Source organism: Chiloscyllium plagiosum, unplaced genomic scaffold (assembly GCF_037043375.1).
Source record: "Chiloscyllium plagiosum isolate Xiang-an unplaced genomic scaffold, Cpla_swu_hap1 HiC_scaffold_4, whole genome shotgun sequence".
Taxonomy (NCBI): domain Eukaryota; kingdom Metazoa; phylum Chordata; class Chondrichthyes; order Orectolobiformes; family Hemiscylliidae; genus Chiloscyllium; species Chiloscyllium plagiosum.
The window spans coordinates 13,312,274-13,334,281 of NW_028270142.1; the positions used below are offsets into that span (position 1 = coordinate 13,312,274).

Sequence of the window (22,008 nt, forward strand, 5' to 3'; positions counted from 1 at the left end):
ATCTTTATCACATAAGAATATGAGTAATAGGAGCAAGAGCCCTTCAATCCTGTTCAATGAGGCCAGGTTGATTTTCTAATTCAACACCACTTTCCTACACAAAGTCTATCTCTTGAAGTTTCAAGTATGTGGAAATTGATCAATCTCGGTCTTGAACATGCTCAAAAACTAAGCCTTCATGAACTCTAAGCAGAGAATTCCAAACATTCCCTATGAGTGAATAAATTGCTCCTCATCCAAGACCTAAATGACCAATCCCTTATTCTGAGATTCTGTTCCCCAGTTCTAGACCTCACCCCAGCCAGGGAAAATCTCTTTTCTGCAATTACCCTAACAATGATCATAAAAATGATGTATGTTTGAATGTGATCATCTTATTTCCTTGTAAATTCAAGAATAGAAGTCCAGTTTATTTAATTATTCCTTATATGACAATCTCTCCACCTCAGGAATTAGTTTGATGAACATCATTATATATCATTGCACATAGAATTCCAGATGTCCTCTCACCAAGGTTTCACATTGCTGTAGTACATGAGAACATCAGAACTGGCTGATCTTTTCGTGGCCTCAGCTTCACTTACTCGCCCTCTCACCATTACACTTAATTCCTTTATTGTTTAAAACATTATCTACGCTAGCTTTAAAAACATTCAATAAGGAAGCCTCAACTACTTCACTGGGCATAGAATTCCATAGATTCATAACCCTTTGGGTAAAGAAGGTTTTCCTCAATTCTGTCCTAAATCTGTTCCCTCTAATCTTGAGGCTATACCCCCCTGTCCTTGTTTCACCCGCCAGTAGGAAACATCCTCTCTACTTCTATCTTATCCAATCCCTTCATAATGTTATATGTTTCTGTAAGACTCCCCCTTATTCTTCTAAATTCCAATGAACATAATCCCAGTGTACTCAGTCTCCCCTCATAAGCCATCTCCAGAATCAACCTAGTGAACATCCTCTACACCCCCTCCAGTGCCAGTACATTCTTTTGCAGGTAAGGAGCCCAAAGCTACACGCAGTCCTCCAGGTGTGGCCTCACCAGCACCCTTTACAGCTGCAATATAACCTCCCTGATTTTAAACTCAATCCCTTTAGCAATGAAGGACAAAATTCCACAAGCCTTCTTAATTACCTGTTGCACCTGCAGACAACCTTCTGTGATTCATGCACAAGGAACCCAGGTCCCTTAGCACAGCAGCATGCTGTAATTTTTTACCATTCAGATAATAGTTCTTTTTACTGTTATTCCTAACAAAATGGATGATTTCACATTTATTAATACTGTACTCCATCTGCCAGACCTTTAAATTGTGAATAATTGCGGTCCCAACACTGATCCCTGAAGTGCACCACTAGTCACTGATCGCCAACCAGAAAAGCACACATTTATCCCCAGTAAGAACATCTTTACTCCTGTATTCAAATCCTCTTGTAATAAAAGCCAAAACATACAATTTGTGTTTTTAATTGCTTGGTGTGCCTACATAAAAACTTGCAATAACTCATCAACAAGGACACCAAGTTCCTTTGAAATTCAACATTATCCAACTGTCCCTTAGAATCCATAGAATTTCTACAATGTGAATACAGGCCATTTGCCTCAACAAGTCCACACCAACTCTCTGAAGAGCATCCCAAACAGACTCACCTCCTACTCTATCCCTGTAACCCTGCATTTCCCATGGATAATCCACCCAAACCATGCATCCCTGGACACAATGGGGGAAATTTAGTATGGGGAGAAAGTGAGGTCTGCAGATGCTGGAGATCAGAGCTGAAAATGTGTTGCTGGAAAAGCGCAGCAGGTCAGGCAGCATCCAGGGAACAGGAGAATTGACGTTTTGGGCATAAGCCCTTCTTCAGGAATGAGGAACGTGTGTCCAGCAGGCTAAGATAAAAGGTAGGGAGGAGGGACTTGGGGGAGGGGCGTCGGAAATGCGATAGGTGGAAAGAGGTCAAGGTGAGGGTGATAGGTCAGACTGGGGTGAGGGCGGAGAGGTCAGGAAGAAGATTGCTGGTTAGGAAGGCGGTGCTGAGTTCGATGGATTTGACTGAGACAAGGTGGGGGGAGGGGAAATGAGGAAACTGGTGAAATCCGAGTTCATCCCTTGTGGTTGGAGGGTTCCTAGGCGGAAGATGAGGCGCTCTTCCTCCATCCGTCGTGCTGTTGTGGTCTGGCGATGGAGGAGTCCAAAGACCTGCATATCCTTGGTGGAGTGGGAGGGGGAGTTGAAGTGCTGAGCCACAGGGTGGTTGGGTTGGTTGGTCCGGGTGTCTCAGAGGTGTTCTCTGAAACGCTCCGCAAGTAGGCGGCCTGTCTCCCCAATATAGAGGAGGCCACATCGGGTGCAGAGGATGCAATAGATGATGTGTGTGGAGGTGCAGGTGAATTTGTGGCGGATATGGAAGTTCCCTTTGGGGCCTTGGAGGGAGGTGAGGGGGGAGGTGTGGGCGCAAGTCTTGCACCTCCTGCGGTTGCAGGGGAAGGTGCTGGGAGTGGAGGTTGGGTTGGTGGGGGGTGACGAGGGAGTCACGGAGGGAGTGGTCTTTACGGAATGTTGATAGGGGAGGGGAGGGAAATATATCCTTGGTGGTGGGGTCCGTTTGGAGGTGGCGGAAATGATGGCGGATGATACGCTGTACATGGAGATTGGTGGGGTGGTAGGTGAGGACCAGTGGGTTCTGTCCTGGTGGCGGTTGGAGGGGCGGGGCTCAAGCGCGGAGGAGCGGGAAGTGGAAGAGATGCGGTGGAGGGCATCATCGACCATGTACAGCGTATCATCCGCTGTCATTTCCGCCACCTCCAAATGGACCCCACCACCAAGGATATATTTCCCTCCCCTCCCCTATCAGCATTCCATAAAGACCACTCCCTCCGTGACTCCCTCGTCAGATCCACACCCCCCACCAACCCAACCTCCACTCCCGGCACCTTCCCCTGCAACCGCAGGAGGTGCAAGACTTGCGCCCACACCTCCCCCCCTCACCTCCCTCCAAGGCCCCAAAGGAAACTTCCATATCCGCCACAAATTCACCTGCACCTCCACACACATCATCTATTGCATCCTCTGCACCCGATGTGGCCTCCTCTATATTGGGGAGACAGGCCGCCTACTTGCGGAGCGTTTCAGAGAACACCTCTGGGACACCCGGACCAACCAACCCAACCACCCTGTGGCTCAACACTTCAACTCCCCCTCCCACTCCACCAAGGATATGCAGGTCTTTGGACTCCTCCATCGCCAGACCACAACAACACGACGGTTGGAGGAAGAGAGCCTCATCTTCCGCCTAGGAACCCTCCAACCACAAGGGATGAACTCGGATTTCACCAGTTTCCTCATTTCCCCTCCCCCCACCTTGTCTCAGTCAAATCCATCGAACTCAGCACCGCCTTCCTAACCAGCAATCTTCTTCCTGACCTCTCCGCCCCCACCCCAGTCTGACCTATCACCCTCACCTTGACCTCTTTCCACCTATCGTATTTCCAACGCCCCTCCCCCAAGTCCCTCCTCCCTACCTTTTATCTTAGCCTGCTGAGCACACTTTCCTCATTCCTGAAGAAGGGCTTATGCCCGAAACGTTGATTCTCCTGTTCCCTGAAATTTAGTATGGCCAATCCACCTAACCTGGACATATTTTGACTATGAGAAGAAATAAGAGCACCCAGAGGAAACCCACGCAGACACAGGGAGAATGCAAAAACTCCACACAGACAGTCGCCCAAGGCTGGAATTGAACCTGGAGCCCTGGTGCTGTGAGGCAGCAGTGCTAAGCACTGAGCCACCATGCCGTACCATTTATGGGATGATAGGTATTTCGGTTTTCTGTACCAAAGAGGATAACCTCATTTCTCCACATCGTATTCCATTTATCAAATCTTTGCATGTTCCCCAATCCTCTTCAAGCATTTTTGAATCCTTTTCATAATTCACACTTCCATCTAGCTTTGTATTAGCTGCAAACTTGCCAATATTATACTTAATCCCTACTCTCAAGTCTTTTTTAGAGTTTATGAAGAGCTGGGCCCAAGTACTGATCCATGCAGTACAGGTACACAATCCTTTATCCAAAATCCTTGGGGCCAGTTAATTTTTGGATTTCGGAATTTTTCGGATTTCAGAATAAATGACATTTTCACAGTGAAATTTAAAAAAATGACTGAACAGCAGATCATGTGTGACTAGTACGAGCACTGAGAGAGACAATTGATGCCTGCCAATGCTGAGCCACGCCCCCAAGTCACATCTGCGTGACGTGGGTCGAGTGGGTGTGGAGATGGGTCACCTGCTCACACGCCAAACAACCTTGCTATTTAGAAAAAACCTCACGATAAAAACTTCGAATTTCGGAGCTTTTCAGATTTCGGAATTTTGGATAAAGGATTGTGTACCTGTGCTCTATAAGGCAAATCTTGTCAACCTGAAAATAACCCATTCATTCCAACTGTTGTTTTCTGTCCATTAACCGCCTTTTAACTCATGCCTGTATATTCTCCCAAATTCATTTGGTCTAATTTTGTTTATTAACCTCTTGCCCGCAACCTTAGCAAACACAATCTGAAAAATGTAAAATGTACACATGCCACATTCATTGGTTTCCCCTTATCTCATCTAAGGTACATCCTTATAATAGTGATCTTCATTTGTAATGGATGTGTATGGTACAGTTAAATAGCAGTATATAGTGGATAGAAGATATATGATATATAGTGGATCAAAATCTAGAAGTGCAGTAGTATTTTCGATATTTCTAAGATTTGTGAGAGATTATTCATATCAAGAATCTACTTAATTCCATACTTGCAGTATAGTCTAATGTTACATTCACAATCTTAAACTTCAGAGCCAAATTATAAACAGCTTTTTTAAAAATTCTATAACTGCAACAGTTATATAACTAAGGAACTAAGTCATTCATCAACAATTAATACCAACATTCAATCATCGCATTGAGCATTGCTGATTAGATCACTATATATTGTTCATCTCTAGTGCCCATGAGAAGGTGGTGGTGAGCTATCTTCTTACAGCAGCAGCCTTGGGGGATAAGTCCACCACAGCACTGTTAGGAAGGAATTCAAGGATTTTGATCCTGTGATATGAAGAAACAGCAATAGATTTCCAAGTCACAGAAATAAAACCAAATTGTTATGGATTGCTGGAGATCTGAAATAAAATCAGAAAGTACTAGAGGAACTTAGCCAAGGTCTTACAGCATCTGTAGAGAGAGAAATAAAGTGAGCATTTCAAGTCTTTGGAAAATTGATGGGTTTTACACTGTAGCAAAAGGGGAGAGGAGGAACAAGTAGAACAGATGGTAAAGTTGCCCCAGAGCAAAAGGCAAAGAGAGTGCTAATGGTATCAGTGAAGTAATACAGATGGAGAGTAGTGTATGTTGGCAGGTGTTAATGACAGAAAATAGGTCAACTATGCTGAGTGCAAGCCCGTGCAAAAAAGGCAAGGTGTGAGGTAATTAAAATGTTTGTTGCTTACCCCTAATTATCTTCGAGAAGATCAGATTTCTTCCTACTACCAGTATAAAGTATACTGAATACTATTGCTTCTCAAATTTCCAATTTTAAGATTAAAATGTATTCAATGAGAAATATTAGATTAGATTACATTACAGTGTGGAAACAGGCCCTTCAGCCCAACAAGTCCACACCGACCCACCGAAGCACAACCCACCCATACCCCTACATTTACCCCTTACCTAACACTACGGGCAATTTAGCATGGCCAATTCACCTGACCTGCACATCTTTGGACTGTGGGAGGAAACCGGAGCACCCGGAGGAAACCCACGCAGACACGGGGAGAACGTGCAAACTCCACACAGTCAGTCGATTGAGGCGGGAATTGAACCCGGGTCTCTGGCGCTGTGAGGCAGCAGTGCTAACCACTGCTGCCTCACAGTGGTTAATATGTTAAAGAGGAAAACCTGAAATCACCTATTAATTCAATAGCTCATCCCAGCAATGTGCTTGTTCACTGTGGTGTTTAAGACAATGCCAAAAGAATTTGCAGGCTGTCGATAACAGTTGCAGAATAAGTAATAAAGTGAAACATGACTGAAACTTCCATCATTTACAGGATTTAAAAATGCAATATTGAGATATCACCACGGTTAGTGTTAACTTTCAAACCTCACAATCTTTTGGTCTCATTAAAAAAGTTTACAGGGAATAAATATATCAATGAAGCATTGTTGTCTGATCAAGTAAGAAATGTTTATTGTTTTTCATATTTAATTTTCTCTCATCTTTTTCCAATTTATGACAGTTAAGATTTTAATTGATGAGTATTCACAGCCTTAAGCTTTCTCCCTAAACCACTCTACTTCTCTGGAAAACCTACCTCTGACCAAGCATTTAGACACCCCTTTTCATTGACTTATTCGCTGATTCAGTGTCTATTTTGTCTTATGATGCTTCTATGAAACACCTTGGAACATTTACTCATCTGAAAGGCATCAAACAGATGCAAGTTTTTGTTGGTAAAGTTTCATAGCTACAGCAAACTTTTTATTAACTGACACCCATGGGACCAGAAATGCACCAGTTGATCATTTATTCCAGTTGGTCAAGAGGTGCACATAATCAATGTAAAAACACACAGTATGTAATAGAAACGTAATGCACGGAATCTACACATCACTGTTATACTTCGTATACGACATAATCACTTAAATAATAATGCAACAATGCTTTAAATAGAATGTATTGGCATAAAGCCTTTTCACTAATCACCCTCACCTGACTACTCAAACATAATGGTAATATAGTAAATTTCCAGTAATTCAGATATATGATTTTTGCCAGGGTTTATTGAGAGTGCCAGTTCATATGGTGCCGGTCAAAACAATACTTGCTTTACTGTCTGCCAAGTGAAGACTGGTTGCTTCACTGTAAGGTTAATCCTATTCCAGGACATGGTTTATCATTACCTGTTCCAATCTTTATCAAGTAGATACCTCAACAATCATCAACAGTAGTTGAATGTCTTATTCATATGGCAGTGACCTTGGGAACAATGGAGGCAGCAACGTGCGTGACTGGAAGTGAAGCAATACATATGAAGACTGAGGTCCCCTTGGGGCGAATGTTTACTCGACTTTACAGTTAGTATAAAATTTAACAGAAAACTACTATTCTATACTGACTGGATGTAATGAAACTATTAGAAAGTATCTATGTACTTGTTATATTTGATAGTAATTAAATAGCAGAATCAAACTGCAAAGCTACTCATTTTACATTCCATAATGTATTGCAAGAGGACAAAGTAAACAAATAAAACAATTCAAAGTACAGCTGCACTTGTATTCTATCACACAGAGACATATATTATTCAGCTGCAGCTGTGTTGGTGGGAGAAGTTCAGTAATATAAGTGAAAGAAGAAGATAAATCAGCCTTTAGTTGGTTTAATTAGCTTTAGTTAAGAGATTAGCAAAGAGTGGAAAGTCAGGTGCTGCATCAGTTTTGTAACTTTCTTCTTTTTGAGTGCTAAATGAGAAATGTTTCTGTACATCTATTAAAGAGAGAGAGAGAGAGAGAGAGAGGTAATGGGGAATATATGTCCATTAAAGGCAAATAGAGTTGATACTATAATCAACAAAAGGAATTGTCAAGACTGTTAAAAGTAGTATTCTAAAATAATCTCCATGATAAAGGAGAAGAAATATAAATTAACAATAATAAGAATTTACTGGATTTAATATGTGGAGGAAAGATAGCGCTGGAGAATCTAATGGGACTTAGAGGAGAGATATTTCCAGCAACTGACAATTTCTGAACCTTATGACATCTATCCCAAAGTATGAAGACAAATTGGAGATGAAATCATCATTACATGAGTCATAATTTTCTCCAGCACATGTTGTGTTATTGGATTGGAAACTTTCAGATGTTACTCCTTTATTTATGAAAAGAGAGACAGCTAGAGAAACAAATGAAAATTATGAGGTTATGCATTTTAGCCGGAAGAATAGAGGAGCTGCATATTATATAATAGAAGAAAGACTGCAGAAAACTGCAGAGAGAGAAGTTTGAGGTTCTTGTGTATAAATCATTAAAAAAACCCTAGCACACAGCTCAGCAGGTAATAATGAAGGCAATAATAATGGAATGTTGGCCTTCATTTCAAAGGGAATAGAGAATAAAGAGACGGAAGTCTTGCTAAAACTATATAAGGCATTAGTTAGACCAGACCTAGAATATTCCAAATAGTATTGGTTCCCTTATCTAATGAAAGATACACTCACATTGGAGGTAGTCCAAACAGGGTTCAGTAGATTGATTTGAGGTATAGAGAAGGATTTTCTTGAGGAGATTGTTGAGTAGATTGGGCCAAAACTCAAAGCTTTTTATTGAAACATATAATAGTCTTAGGGGGCTTAACAGGGTAGATGCTGAGATTGTGTTTCCCTGTGGGACAATCTAGGATCAAAGAGCATAATCTCAGAGTCAGGGATTGTCCAGTTGGGACAGAGATGAGGAATTTCTTGTTTCAGTGGGTAGTAAATCTATAGAATTTTTACTGCATAAGTGTGATGATGTTGTGGCTTTAAGAGGTTATTTTGTCCTTGTATGTTTTGAAAAGAGGTCTTAAGGCAAAAGTGATAAGCAGTCTACCAAAATCACTAGAGGAAACAGCTTATGAGTCTTTGGGTTTTTTAAAAGAAAGTTGAAACAATAGAAGCAGCCCAAAATGGTGGGGTCGAGCTCTCACAGCACCAGGATTTTTCGGGTTCTTTTCAGCAGCAGTTGTTTCTGGGGTCTCAGCAGGATTGGAGGGCAGTGAATCTCTCCTGGATGGTACACTCTCTCTTTGGGTTTTGTCTGGATGGTTTTTTTCCTGAAGTTGCATGTGAGACTATTCTGTTTCCTGAATTTGCCTTTTGAAAAGGGTAGATTTTTGGGATATTACTGTATTGGAACAATCACTGTTTAATTGTAAAATAATTTATTATTCAGATACGTTTTCCAATAGAGTTAAGTCCATCCAAGTTCCTCGTTCTTTCGTTGTATCTTAACCATAGCGTTTGAATAAATTATGTTTTACTTGACAACGAGTAGTTTGACCAATCAAATCGCACTCAGGTACACAGCCCCTCATATCTACCTTCAAAATAAGAAAACGTTAGATCCAGACTACCTCTCATTACATTTTGAAAGGTCTGGTCTAGTCTGGTCCGTAACAAGGGCTGTAGAAACTTCGTGTTAAGTATATTCAAGACTAGAATAGATTTTTAAAGAATGAGAGAATCAAGAGTTATGGAGAAAACGGCAAAGTTGAGGATTATCTGATTGGTCATAATCTCATTGAATGGTAAAGCAGACCTGTCGGGCCAAATGGCCTACATTTGTCAATCTACAATCCATGGCAGGAAAGCTTCTGGACTCTGTCATCCAGGACCAAATGATTGAGCACATGGTCAATAGTAAACTGATTAGAGATAGTCAGCATGGGTTCACAAAGAACAAGTGTATTGAATAAATGTTATTGAATATACTGAGGGGGTCAATAACATGGAGTGCCTAAGGATTTTATCTAAGCAGATATCGTTTGATAACACTCCACAAAATACATCTATCTGAAAAGGCCAGGGAGGAGAAATGGGTCAGTATCTGGGGCCTAGGGCAGTTGCAGATCATTCACAGAAATGCCTCAATCAGAAAAGAGGGGCAATGAGGGTTGCACTTACCTAGTTCCCTATCTGGCCTGAGGTCTGAGCAGAATGACTTGATAGGAGTTACCAAACATTCACCTTGACCACTTCCTGCCAGTCTCAAATTACAAGTGGGTGGGGTCCAGTGGTTAAGTAACCATCAATTGTCCAATTAAAAGCCTTGATTGGGGTGAGGCAAGCTAGTGGCCCTAGGGCTTACCTAGTCACCACAGAATTTCAGATAGGTTAGGGTGGGTAGAAAGGCCACTCCGGGAATTTTATAGCCCACAACCTCACCCCTACATTCAAATCTGCTGGCAAGGACCATAATTCTGCTCTCTGTTTAAAACGGCAAAAGGATTTGATAGGGAAGATCAATTAAATCTACTTTGCTTGGTGGTACAGGCCAGCATACATGAGTACAATCTTTAGTTTTTAAATGAAGGACAATTGAAATAAGACACTATCTCCCCATTAGAATAGTTTGACAAAAAAAGCAAAGAACTGTGGATGCAGGAAATCTGAAACAAAAACAAAAATTGCTGGAGAAACTCAGTAGATCTAGCAGCATGTGTGGAGAGAAAGCAGAGTTAACATTTTGGATTCAGTGATCCTTCTTCAGACTGATGACTTTTTCTAATCAGTTCATTGTTGCCCACATGCTCAATCACTTGTTCCCGGATGACAAATTCCAGAAACTTCCAGAGCTGAGCAATGGAGAAATGATCCTAGTGCATTCCTGCCAAGTTTAACAGACATTTTCAAGGTCAGGATGCTTAGATTCTTGGTAAGTAAAGATACCAAGAGGTATGAATCAAAGATGGATAAATTCAATTGAGTCACAGCTCAGCCATGATCTAACTGGATAGCAGAACAGACTCAAGTAGCTGAACAGCTTTCTCCTGTTGCTGTGCTCAACTCATTTCCTCTGGCATTGTCAACAGCAAGGCGGAAGCTCTGAAATATATCCATAACTGAACTTCTACGCCATTTTGGCAAAAGTTGATGTTAAATATTTCCCTCATTAATGCCTGCAAAGAAGTTCATCGTCGTATAAACTGTTGTGACTTTCCTCTCCATCTGCTCTTTTCTAGCCTTCAGCTTCCAAAGAAATCTGGCACTTATTGGGGTCCAGTTCCACATTCAGAAACAGTATTCAACAACTCAGCCAAGTAGCCATTCTTTAAATATGAGTCTGTACAGTTAGTGTTGATGTTCTGTTCACCAGGGAATGGATCATAGCTGAATGTGAGTCTTTCTCATTTAACACATAAGCATGTAGACTATTTTCACAATCATACATTTTTCATATGACAATAGAATCCAATAATTCACTGGACAGAATATTATTCACCCATCATAGTTCTATCACTGGTAGTGAATCAGTTGGAGTCAAATCACTTTAATTCAATTTTCTGTTTTGCCCTATATCCTTTGTATACCTTCTTTTCAAACATTCATCTTATTTTCTTTACATTGTATTGTATTCGCATCAATTGTGATAAAGTCCTCCACACTTTCTATTAAAAGATTTCTTACAACTTCCCCCTTTAAAGATATCCTTGACTCTATGCCCCCTTGTCAACCAGTAGAAACAATGTGCTGAATTTTACAAAAGTCAATTGGACACCAATTTGGGGGAGTTTCATGGAGGAATTCTCTCCGTGAGCTCTAGGGAGTTACCTCACACAACTCTCCACTGATTATGTACAATTATGTACATTATGTACAAACCATTCCCAAAATCACTGTGCTGCTCAGCCCACATTTAAAGGATGGCTGTACATCAGGTGAAATCTGCTAGCCAAGGATATTCCTTCACAGTACATGTAAATATAGAAACATAGAAGATAGGAGCAGGAGGCCATTTGGCCCTTCGAGCCTACTCTGCCATTCATTACGATCATGGCTGATCATCCAACTCAATAGCCTAATCTTGCTTTCTCCCCATGATGTTTGATCCCATTCGCCCCAAGTGCTATATTTAACTACTTTTTGAATACATTCAATGTATTGACATTAGAAACTTCCTGTAATAATGAATTCCACAGGATCACCACTCTTTGGCTGAAGAAATGTCTTCTCATCTCTGTCCTAAATGGTCCACCCCGAATCCTCAGACTGTGACCCCTGGTTTTGGATACATCCATCACTGGGAACATCCCTTCTGCATCTACCCTATCTGGTCCTGTTAGAATTTTATAAGTCTCTATGAGACGCCCCTCATTCCTCCCCAACCTCCCCAAGCCCCTAATGGCCAGTATAACAAAACATCAGTGTTCAGTATGGGATCATCACAGGAAAGCCTTCAAACAGTTGATAATGAACAGCATGAAAATTGAAGGCAAAAGAAACCAGAAAGTCACATTTGTTTCTGGGAATAAACAGGACTTGCTGCCTTTTTAACAATAAATTTACAGTTAATAAATGATGATCTCGCCCAACTCATATATATTGGAACCAAAGAACTGTGAATGCTGTAAATCAGAAATAAAAACTGAAATTGCTGGTAAAGCTCAGCAGCTCTGGCAGGATCTGTGGAGAGAAATCAGAATTAACATCAGGTCACTCAACCCAAAACGTTAACTCTGATTTCTCGCCCATAGATGCTGCCAAACCTGATGAGCTTTTCCAGCAATTTCTGTTTTTGTGTTATACTTATAGGAACTAGGTGTGCATTAAGTCCTGTCTGGCTTGTCATGTTCAATGCTGTACTACTCTATCATGGTAAAGGTGATGCTCCTTCTGCTTAAAGTCCTTATCTTCCTCTTTGGTAGACTTTACTGTCCACCACATCCACCCTTCCTTGCTCCAGCTGTGCACAGCACAGCATGCCAGGACTTTGTCTGAACTGTATTGCAAGGTGCCCCTAAACCTATCCAAGCATTGGAACCTCATCTTCAGGAGGTCAACTATTGCTCTATGGCGCTAATGGAAGAATGAGCGGCACTGTAGCTATATTTGGCCTCAGTCCAAGGTTTGAGTCATGGAGTTATCACCTACGGGTGCAGAGACTAGCCCTTGTCTCCCAACAGCCATCCTTGAAAGGAATTGGAACTTGAAATAAAGCAGGAACCTGATAGTTCTCAAAGACATAGGCATCATGGCAGCTTCCAGGGTACCTCGACAAGACTTCTAAGATGTGGTGCCAATGATCACCGATGATTTGTACATTTACTTAAAGTATGCGTTTTCTATTGTTGAAGTCTGTCACATTATGGTATGGCACTGTCAGCATGAAGTGTATGTGATCTATAGCACCCTATAGTTGAGAGAATCTAGTTACGGTGCCAAAGCCTACCATGCAGGCTGCAGCACTGATCCCATCATGGGGTAACAAGATGAAGTGGTGTGATCTGGCACAAATAGCCTTTAAACAGCTGTGGGTTGATGATTGAGAGATCGCACACTGGTCCCTAGTGGGAAAAGCCAGTTACATTAAAAAATAGTGGATCTATCCTCGTGACAGTCATTGGGATGGATTTGCAACCATCACTTTCTGTTTACAAGTCCTGCTCCAGCAGATGACAGTGACCTGGGCAGCATTCCCTCTAATTTGTTGTCCTGGTGTGCATGGTCCATGTGCAGCAGCGAATTCCAGAACTGGAAATCATTGCTGAAATCTGCATCGGTACGCTGACTGTGGAATGTTGGTGCGGTTGTGCATGTACAGAGCTTAGAGGGAAAGTTGGTGCTGGGACAACCTCATCTGCAGCATCAAGGCACCTGGCTCATTTAGAGGAAATGGCATTGAAGGCGATAGACTCTAGGCACACTGTACCTCCTCTACACCCTGAAGGGACCTTCAGCTACGAGATCTCCAAGTGGAGGCTGTTCAGCAGTCGCTGGCCCTGGACTGTTAGTGCATTTGTTCTTCCTCAATTTCTTTGTTCTTTCTTTGCACCACGGCCAAAGTGTCAATAAATCCTACTGTGGTTAGATCCATTGGGCACAGTTCCAATGACCCTATGTGGGGAATATCATAAACAGAATAGGTCCTTAATAATGTGAGCATTCAGCATTTGCATCACACACAAATGACAGATCAAGATGGTTCTCAATAGAGTGAATATGGAAGTTGTGAGAAATTTCCTTTTGTAGAGATTAATTATAGCGTGTAATGGATAGATCATTGTTAAATATTGTAAGTAAGACCATGTGAAGAAAGCAGAGCAATGGAATTATTTTGGAGTGTTCTAGCAAAGCTCAGCTGAATGCTCTTCTTCTGTGCTGTAAAGATCTATAGTTTTAGATAAAAGCTTTCACTTTTATATAACCAAATACTGAAAAAAATCCTTTTAAATTTTGGATATTGTTCATGCTCCCTTGTGCATCTCTAGAATTCATAACCCCAGAGTGCTTGGATGCAGATACTAAACAAACTTAAGCAGGAGATACTCAGATTTTTCATTAGTAATAGGTTAAAGGGTTATGGATAGGGGGCAAGAAAGTGGAGTTGAGGCCAAGGTGAGATCAGCCAATATTAAATTGCAGAGCAGGCTTGAGGGATTGGATTGCCAGCTTGTGCTCCTAGTTCTTATGTTAGTTTGTTCTTTTTCTCCACATCTTCCAACACCTTTGGGTAACAAAACTGTCCACTTTCTGGTCTAGAGAAGCTGAATTTTAAAAATGTAATTTTGGGATGTCGTAACTGGAAAAGGGTCCTTCAGTACAGATTTGTGACCCTAATGTACTAACTGACTACATTGAACATTGGATTCTGTCTTTCTCTACTCACTTCCTCAAAACTTGTCTAATTTTAATAATCTTCATCTTGGCCTTCGCAGCATCTGTAGAACTATTCGTTGTACCTCATGTTTCTCCTCATAACTATAATTATATTATAATCTGGTAAATTGTGTGGTCTCATGGCATTCAGGTCCTTTCTATAATGGGGTGCTGCCTAAAACTCTACACAGTATTCTAACTGCACTCTAAACACTGTTTATCAATATATCTTCTACTCTATGCTACTATATATAAAATCCAAAAGCTGTTGGGCTTTCTAATGGCTTATCTACATGCATTAGCATTTTGAGAGAATTACATATTTGGACCCTACAACATCAATGCATTGAGATTAATTGCACTTACCACATGGCAATTTCACTATTTTGACTAGCCTCACAGGTTCTTGCATTTGCCAAAACCCCCTACTTTGAGTCATTCTCGCAGATTTTGTGCTCCCTAAGTCCAAATCATCTAAATCCACTTTAAAAAAGAGTGAATCAGGTACTGATTTTTGATTAAGAACGTAGATATGTTTGAACTGCTTCTAAACGTAACAGATACCTAGGATGGGGGATTTACCTGACAAGGAAAGGGTGGATGTCTTTCCATTGGTGTTCAGAAGAACAAAAGGTGATCTTTTTGAGACATATACAATCCTGAGGGGGCTTGATTGGGTAGATACTGGGAGTTTGTTTCCTCCTGTACAAGAGACTAGGACTATGGGAAGCAGTATAAAATTCAAGGAACAGTCTGTGTCATTTAAGGCTGAGAAGAGACTTTTTTTTATTCCCCTAGGTGGGGTCATGAACTTTACAAACTCTCATCCCCAGGGAAAAGTGGAAGGAGGGCCATTTTAAAGCAGAAGCAGATAGATGCTTGATTAACAAGGGAATCAAAAGTTATCAGCAATACATGGGAATGTTGATTTAAGGCCTTAATCAAATCAGCCCTGATCCTGTTGAATGGTGAAGCAAGCTAGAAGGACCAAATGATCTAACTGTGTTTCTAATTCATATGTTCATGTTATACTACCTCTTTCCTTCTTTCTGTTCTTTTCTCTTGAATCAGGATTTGATCTGATTTAAACGTTACTGTCATGTGTATGCAAGTACAGAGAATTTAACTATTCTTCAGTTCCAAGTTGAAGACATTTGCTTTTTGAGGGATAACTAAAACATTGTAACCATAACCTTATCTGTCTTGGTTGTATTTCACGGAGTCTACAAGGTGTGTGTGTGATTTTTTTTTGAGGCAGTCATTTGATCTACTGCTGCAGCACATTTGCTGCATTATAGATGTTTGGGCTGAAGAACCACATGAGATATATCAAACTGCACTTTTCTGAGCAAAGCAATGAATGTAATTATGGCAAAGATACATACTACTCTTTTGAGTACAGGCTCTAATTTGAAATGAGGCTATTAATAAAAAGGCACATCAGCAAGACGCAGTTGGTTGCTAACAGAGAACTAGGGTATCATTCTTCCCTAATTCTACAAAGAATAAAGATTCCTAAAAATCTTAGACATTAAGCCATTTCCTGCAATGCAGGAGTTCCTTGATGTGTGCAGGATCACTAAATTTAGCATTTTACTAATCCCAGCAGGACAGCGACTAACATAATGTCCATCAGACATTTCTAGTGGTCACCCCTCTGTGAAACGTCCTAGGAGAGTGTGAAAAATATCCACAATTTAAAAGGTTTTCTTGCTAGATCATTAGAGAAGGATAAAGGACTGCACATTTATAAGTGATATATTACCCAATCATCATGTCAAAAAAACATGTGTTTGATACAAATATTCTTCATTGGATCGCAACTACTTATGTAACTTGAAACAATTTATAAAACTTGACAGTAATTATTTGTCCTCTAATAGCTCAAACTAGATGCACCCCAAGTGCATCTACTATCTTGAACCTTCAACAGCTAAAAGATTGATGCTTTTTGAACAGTAGACTATTTCAATTAATATTTTTCACCAGTATGAACTGACACTGGGCTGGAATAAGCTAGTATTTAAAGATGTATTATGACATTTTCTGATGCTTCTTAGTTATTCTACATCCAATTAATTTCACATTATATTATCAATAATTTTAATCAGTTACACCTTTTATGGAAAGGGACTAAGAAAATAAAAAGTTTTCACTGAACCATCTAGTTTTATAATACATTCCTTTACTTCTAGTTTTATCAATGTACCAAAACTGCCGATTCCAAATATAGCGACATCTGTCATACCTCTCACAAAAAGAGACTTATCAACATCCTGATGCCTGGGTTGGATTTACCAAATGCATATTAATCAGGCCATACATGATGAGGCACCCACCTGAATACTAGCACGCTGACGTCCCTCGACACCCCCAGGTTTTACAGGAACAACTTGATTTAAACAGTATGGACAAATTCCTGGGTAACATTTGTTGGATCTGTCACTTGTTGAGTCAGTGATGGTGGTGCAAGTTAAGGAGCCTTTACAATGTTTATGAAGTGCGCAATAGAAGTGCATTAAATTATCAAGAACCTACATCAAATTGATCTCAAACATCATTACCAAGCACAAACATAGCCCAAGAAAGATTTCACGTGCTAAATCTTCACAAGCATCACATTATCTCAAATCGATCCATTGACTGTATTTAATAATTATATAAGGCTCATTGTTGAATTGGCAGAGCTTATTTAGAATGCTGGGCTCAAAGAGTATGTGAATAAACATGAAAGCATTGAGATACGAGCGCAGATAACAAGGACAAAAGTTACTCTGATATAAACAAACAACAGAATACCTGTTCTCTTGCTGAAAAGCAGAAAAAGCCAACCTGAACTTCACTAGAAAACTGGATTTCCACCTCACATCATCACTATCTCTTGCCACAACCTAACGACACTGTGTGTGATGGAATTAAGGAGAAAAGGCACCAAACCACATCACAAGTCTTCAGTAAAAGACAGCTCAACCCCTACTCTTTAAAACTCTTAAATAGTGCATGATTGGGAAGTCAATAAACTCATCCTGACAAAATATGGGGCTGAATCTTACATTTCTTGGCTAAGTTTCAGTTTTGGAAAGTTTCCTGGAGGGTTTCCCTCCATGAGGCCGTCCAAGCATTTCATGCTATTAGCCCAAATTTGCATCATTAACTACCCACCATGTTTTTATGGCATCCTTTTCATACAATGTTAACCCGATTCTCCCATTCACTGTAACCAAAGAACTAGCTAAACTCGGATATCCCAGAACTGACTGACATCCATGGTATCAGCACCATCTTTAAAAGGCTCCTGCACGCTTGGAGAAGCACTGCCAGTCTCAAGCTCAAAAATTTGTCTACCTCCTCTTTAAATCCTTTTGGTGATCTAGCCTCAACAATATTCTGGAGCAGAGAATTTCAGACTTTCAATGCTCTCTGAGAGGGGAAATTCCTTCACATTCCAGTTTTAAATTGGCTTCTCCTAACGATGTAAATGTGACCCTGGTTTGAGACTCTCCCAACCTGTGGAAAAGCCTTCTCAACATTTACCCTGTCAAGGCCCTTCCATTCTTGTGTGTTTTAATAAGATCACACTTCATTCTTCTAAACTGTAATGAAAATGGTCTAACTGTAAATCAACCTCTCCATCTTTGGGACAAATCAATGGATCTCCTTTGAATTACCTCCAATGCCAGTACACCCCTTTTTAAATACAAGGATCAAAACTGTATGCAGTACCCCAGATGTGTACTCATAAACATCTTGTACAGTTAAACTCCAATTTCCTAGCAATAAAGACCAAAGTTCTATTTGCCACCTTGCTGTACCTATATACAAACAAGTAGTAAGAGTAGATCACCCAGCCCTTTGAGCCTGCTCCGGCATTAAATAAGATTGCGGCTGATCTGATTTTAATCTCAACTCTACATTCTTGCATACCTCTGATAATCTTTCATGGAAAACAAGAATACATCTACCTCTGCCTACGAAGTATTAAAGATTCGACATCCACGACCTTTTGTGGAAGGAAATTCCAATGGCTCACAACCTTCGGAGAGAAAACCTTTTCCTCATTTCTATCGTAATTGGACAGCCCCTTATTTTAAAACTATGACCTTGAGTTCTAGATTCTCCCACAACATCCTTCCAACTTCCAAACTGCCAAATCCCCTCAGGATTTTATAAGTTTCAATTGTCACCTCTGACTTACCTAAACTCCATAGGATACAAGCTTTGCCTATCTAGCCTTTCCTCATAAGGTAATCTATTCATTCCCTGCGTTATTCTCGTAATGTGAACAGTTTCCAATGCATGGTAAATACAGTGACCAACACTGTACACAGTATTCCAGATGCATCTCACCAATGCTCTGTGTAACTTAAACATAAACTCCCAACTCTTGCCTCAATTCCCCTCACAGTAAAACATAGCATTCTATTAGCTTTCCTGACTACTCTGTGTACCTGATATTAACCTTCTCCAATTCATGCATTAGGACACCCAGATCTCTCTTCACTCGCTGCACACAGAGCTCTGCCACCTCTCACCATTTAGATAATACGCCTCCTTTTTATTCTTTCTGATAAAATAGATAACTTCACACACTCTCACATTGTACTCCACTTATCAGATCTTTGCCACTTAACTAATTTATAGCCATTTGTAGACTCCTTATATATTCTTCACAACTCACTTTCCTACCAATCTGAGCCGTCAGCAAATTTAGTGACCTTATGTTTGGTGCCTGCATGCTAGTTTGCTTGTGTTTCATGCACAAAAAAATAATACTCTCTAAATTGCTCTCTTTAAGCGTACTCTGCCTTTTAAGCATTCTTACCCAAATTCATAACCTCACACTTTCCAAATTAAATTCCATCTGCCAAAATTTTGCCCCTTCACTTAACTATTTCTTTCCCCTTGCAGATTTTTTATGTCCTCTTCACAACACACCCCGTCACCTAATGATGTATCATCAGAAAATATGATAGATTACATTCTCACCTCTGCTGCAAGTCATGAATACAGATGGAAAGTAATTGAGGCCCAGGGGCACTCCATTAGTTATATATTTCCAACCTGAAAATGACTTTAATCCTGACTCTGCCTTCTGTATATTAACCAATCCTCAACCCATGCTTATACATTACCCCAATATTGTGAACTCCTAGCTTGTGCAATAACATTTTATGTGGCACTTTATCGAATGCCTCCTGGTATATTTGTAACACATCAAATTATATTTACTTTATGTCCACTAATCAGATGTTTCCAATGAGAAAATCTTGTTTATTAAGTTAACTGCTGTACAGGTGTTGGCTGACATATTAACACAATTATGATAATTATTCTTTCATCTTCTTAACCTTCTCATTTTTAACCTGAAAGTAAATCATTGAGAAATGGCCTGTTCGATCATGTTTTTATTTAAAACAGCCTCATTTGTATTGGTATCATACAAAATTTCTTTATGCTGTAAAAGATTACAACAAAATTGGCCAATTTCCTTTATCTACGAGATCAGTATTGTAACAAATAAGAGTACACAGTGTATCTGCTTATTATTACGTTTTAATATTATAATCTGATCAAATAACATGACAGAAAAAACCTACTAATTTCATAATAATGTTTTATAAAAAGTTTACCTCTATTTTTAATCATCTTTCACAGCTTCGTTACCTCCACACTCTCCTCCTATATTTTGGGTGGTGAATTGGGATACTCTAGGCCAAAGAGCTGTCCATGGTGTGGGCCATTGTTGATCCCTATTAGATAACAGGAAACATACTTACTCAAGCCTAATCAGTTGCTTAGGATGGGGAAGGGAGAGGAGGAGTTCATAAATTTACAAGATAAACATAGATGAGGAAGGTCATTCAATCCTTTCCAATTGATTCACTTAGAAAGATCCTTCAGCCCTCCCATCATAGGGACCAAATGTCTGTTAAATGATTTAAGGTTGTTTTGCCTCAACTACTCTACTGAGAAGGTCATTCTATGTGCAAAAGAATTTCCCGATATCAGTTCTAAATTTACCTTTTAGTAGTTTGAATTGGTGTCCTGTGCCCTGCTATTTTGAGTTCTTTTCAATTAATTTTACCTATTATGTATCTTAATTAAGTCACCATCCTTTGCCTTTTAAGATCGAGAAGTCTTTTCTCCAAATTTCTAATCACTCACTTTGCAACATCAAGGATCAGTCTTATCTGTTCTCTGAATATTGTGTTTCAGTGATCAGAACTTGACTGAGTACTTAAGTTTTGATACAACATTACATAGGTTAAGTATCTCTACTTGTCATTTCCATGGTACAACTCTCTATGGTTTAGCTATATGGTTAGCTATAGTTTATGCTATATGGTTTAGCACCTGAGTTAATTTTTCTCATTTGTTGCTTTGTATTGATTTGACAGAGAATGCATAAAATTCCATTTGCCTTTCGAAGCCATCTTTAGCTATTTCAATATTATTCACCAAATAATTATTTTGTTCATTCTTTCCAAAATTTTTAAAGTTTAGAATGAAAAAAACGTAATTATTAATAGAATCACCCCAATGTTCTCAGCTCCAAACATTAAATTTATTCCATTGATTTTCTTTTAAGCAAGTATATTTTAATGTTAAAGAATAGATATAAGCTACTCACACCCATTTATTTTTTTTAATGGAGAAAACACTGGAAAATACTTTCTTCAATTCCTGTAGAAAAAACTGCATTTGCTAAATTACAATTTCACGACAAATATCAAACAAATGAATTCCTTCCTCAGTGAATCACACTGTTTTCAGCTTAGGTGGTCTAAAAATGAATTGGTCATGGTCAAAAACTATGAAACTGGCAGTGAATAGAAAATAATGTATCCTGAAGATTATAACAAGTTAACAACTATATCACAGAGAAGTATCTCAAATCAGCCTTGAAAATACAACATTCTGCTAATCAAAGTACTACATTTTCAAATATTGAAACTGAATCTTCTTTACTTAACAAATCAACTTGACATCTGTGGTTGATTAACACCAAAAGTCATCTTAATGCAGGAAAATTGTGATAACTGTGACTAAAAAATTGAGCATTGGTTAAGCTGAGTTATAAATTATATAAATTATATTTAAAAATGAAGCATCTTTCAGTAGAGATGATGCCTTGGGAGTTAACAGTGAGTCCAGTGTGAAATAGGGCCCAATTCCAAAATGTGCATATCAATGAGCACAAAATTAAAATACAAACAAAAACAACAGGAGTAGTTCATTTCACCCATCAAGCCTCCTCTGCCATGTAATAAGATCATGGCTGATCTGACTCTAACTTCAAGTCCACAATACTAATCACTTTTCACCCACTTGCTTACCAAGGATATATCTATGTCTGTCTTGAAAATGTTCAAGGAGTCTGTTTCCATCATCTTTTCAGCATGAGAGTTTTAAAGTTTCATGATCCTCTGAGAGAAAAAAAGATCACCTCATCTGTTTTAAATGGACAATGCCTTATTTTTAAATAGTGACTCCTAGTTCTTGATTCTCCCATTAGGGTGATTCATTCTCTCCCCATCCACTATAAGATTCCTCAGGATCTTATACCTTTCAATCAAGTTGCCTTTCTTTCTCTTCTAAATTC

At 39.7% G+C, this 22,008-nt stretch overlaps 1 protein-coding gene across 5 annotated transcripts in view; it reads right to left on the minus strand.

Annotated features, from left to right (window-relative positions):
• The window catches only part of stau2 (staufen double-stranded RNA binding protein 2), a 358,377-nt gene that overhangs the window by 93,708 nt on the left and 242,661 nt on the right, over positions 1-22,008 (minus strand). The window contains exons 13-14 of one of the 5 annotated variants that reach the window (XR_015756902.1): positions 20,036-20,155; positions 13,475-13,643 (exon numbers count right to left, since the gene is read on the minus strand). The exons of 3 other annotated variants lie outside the window; for them this stretch is intronic. The gene's annotated coding sequence lies outside the window, so the exon portion shown is untranslated. Of the gene's footprint in view, positions 1-13,474; positions 13,644-20,035; positions 20,156-22,008 lie in introns of those variants that run through there. One more of the 5 variants, XR_015756903.1, reaches the window with a different exon arrangement.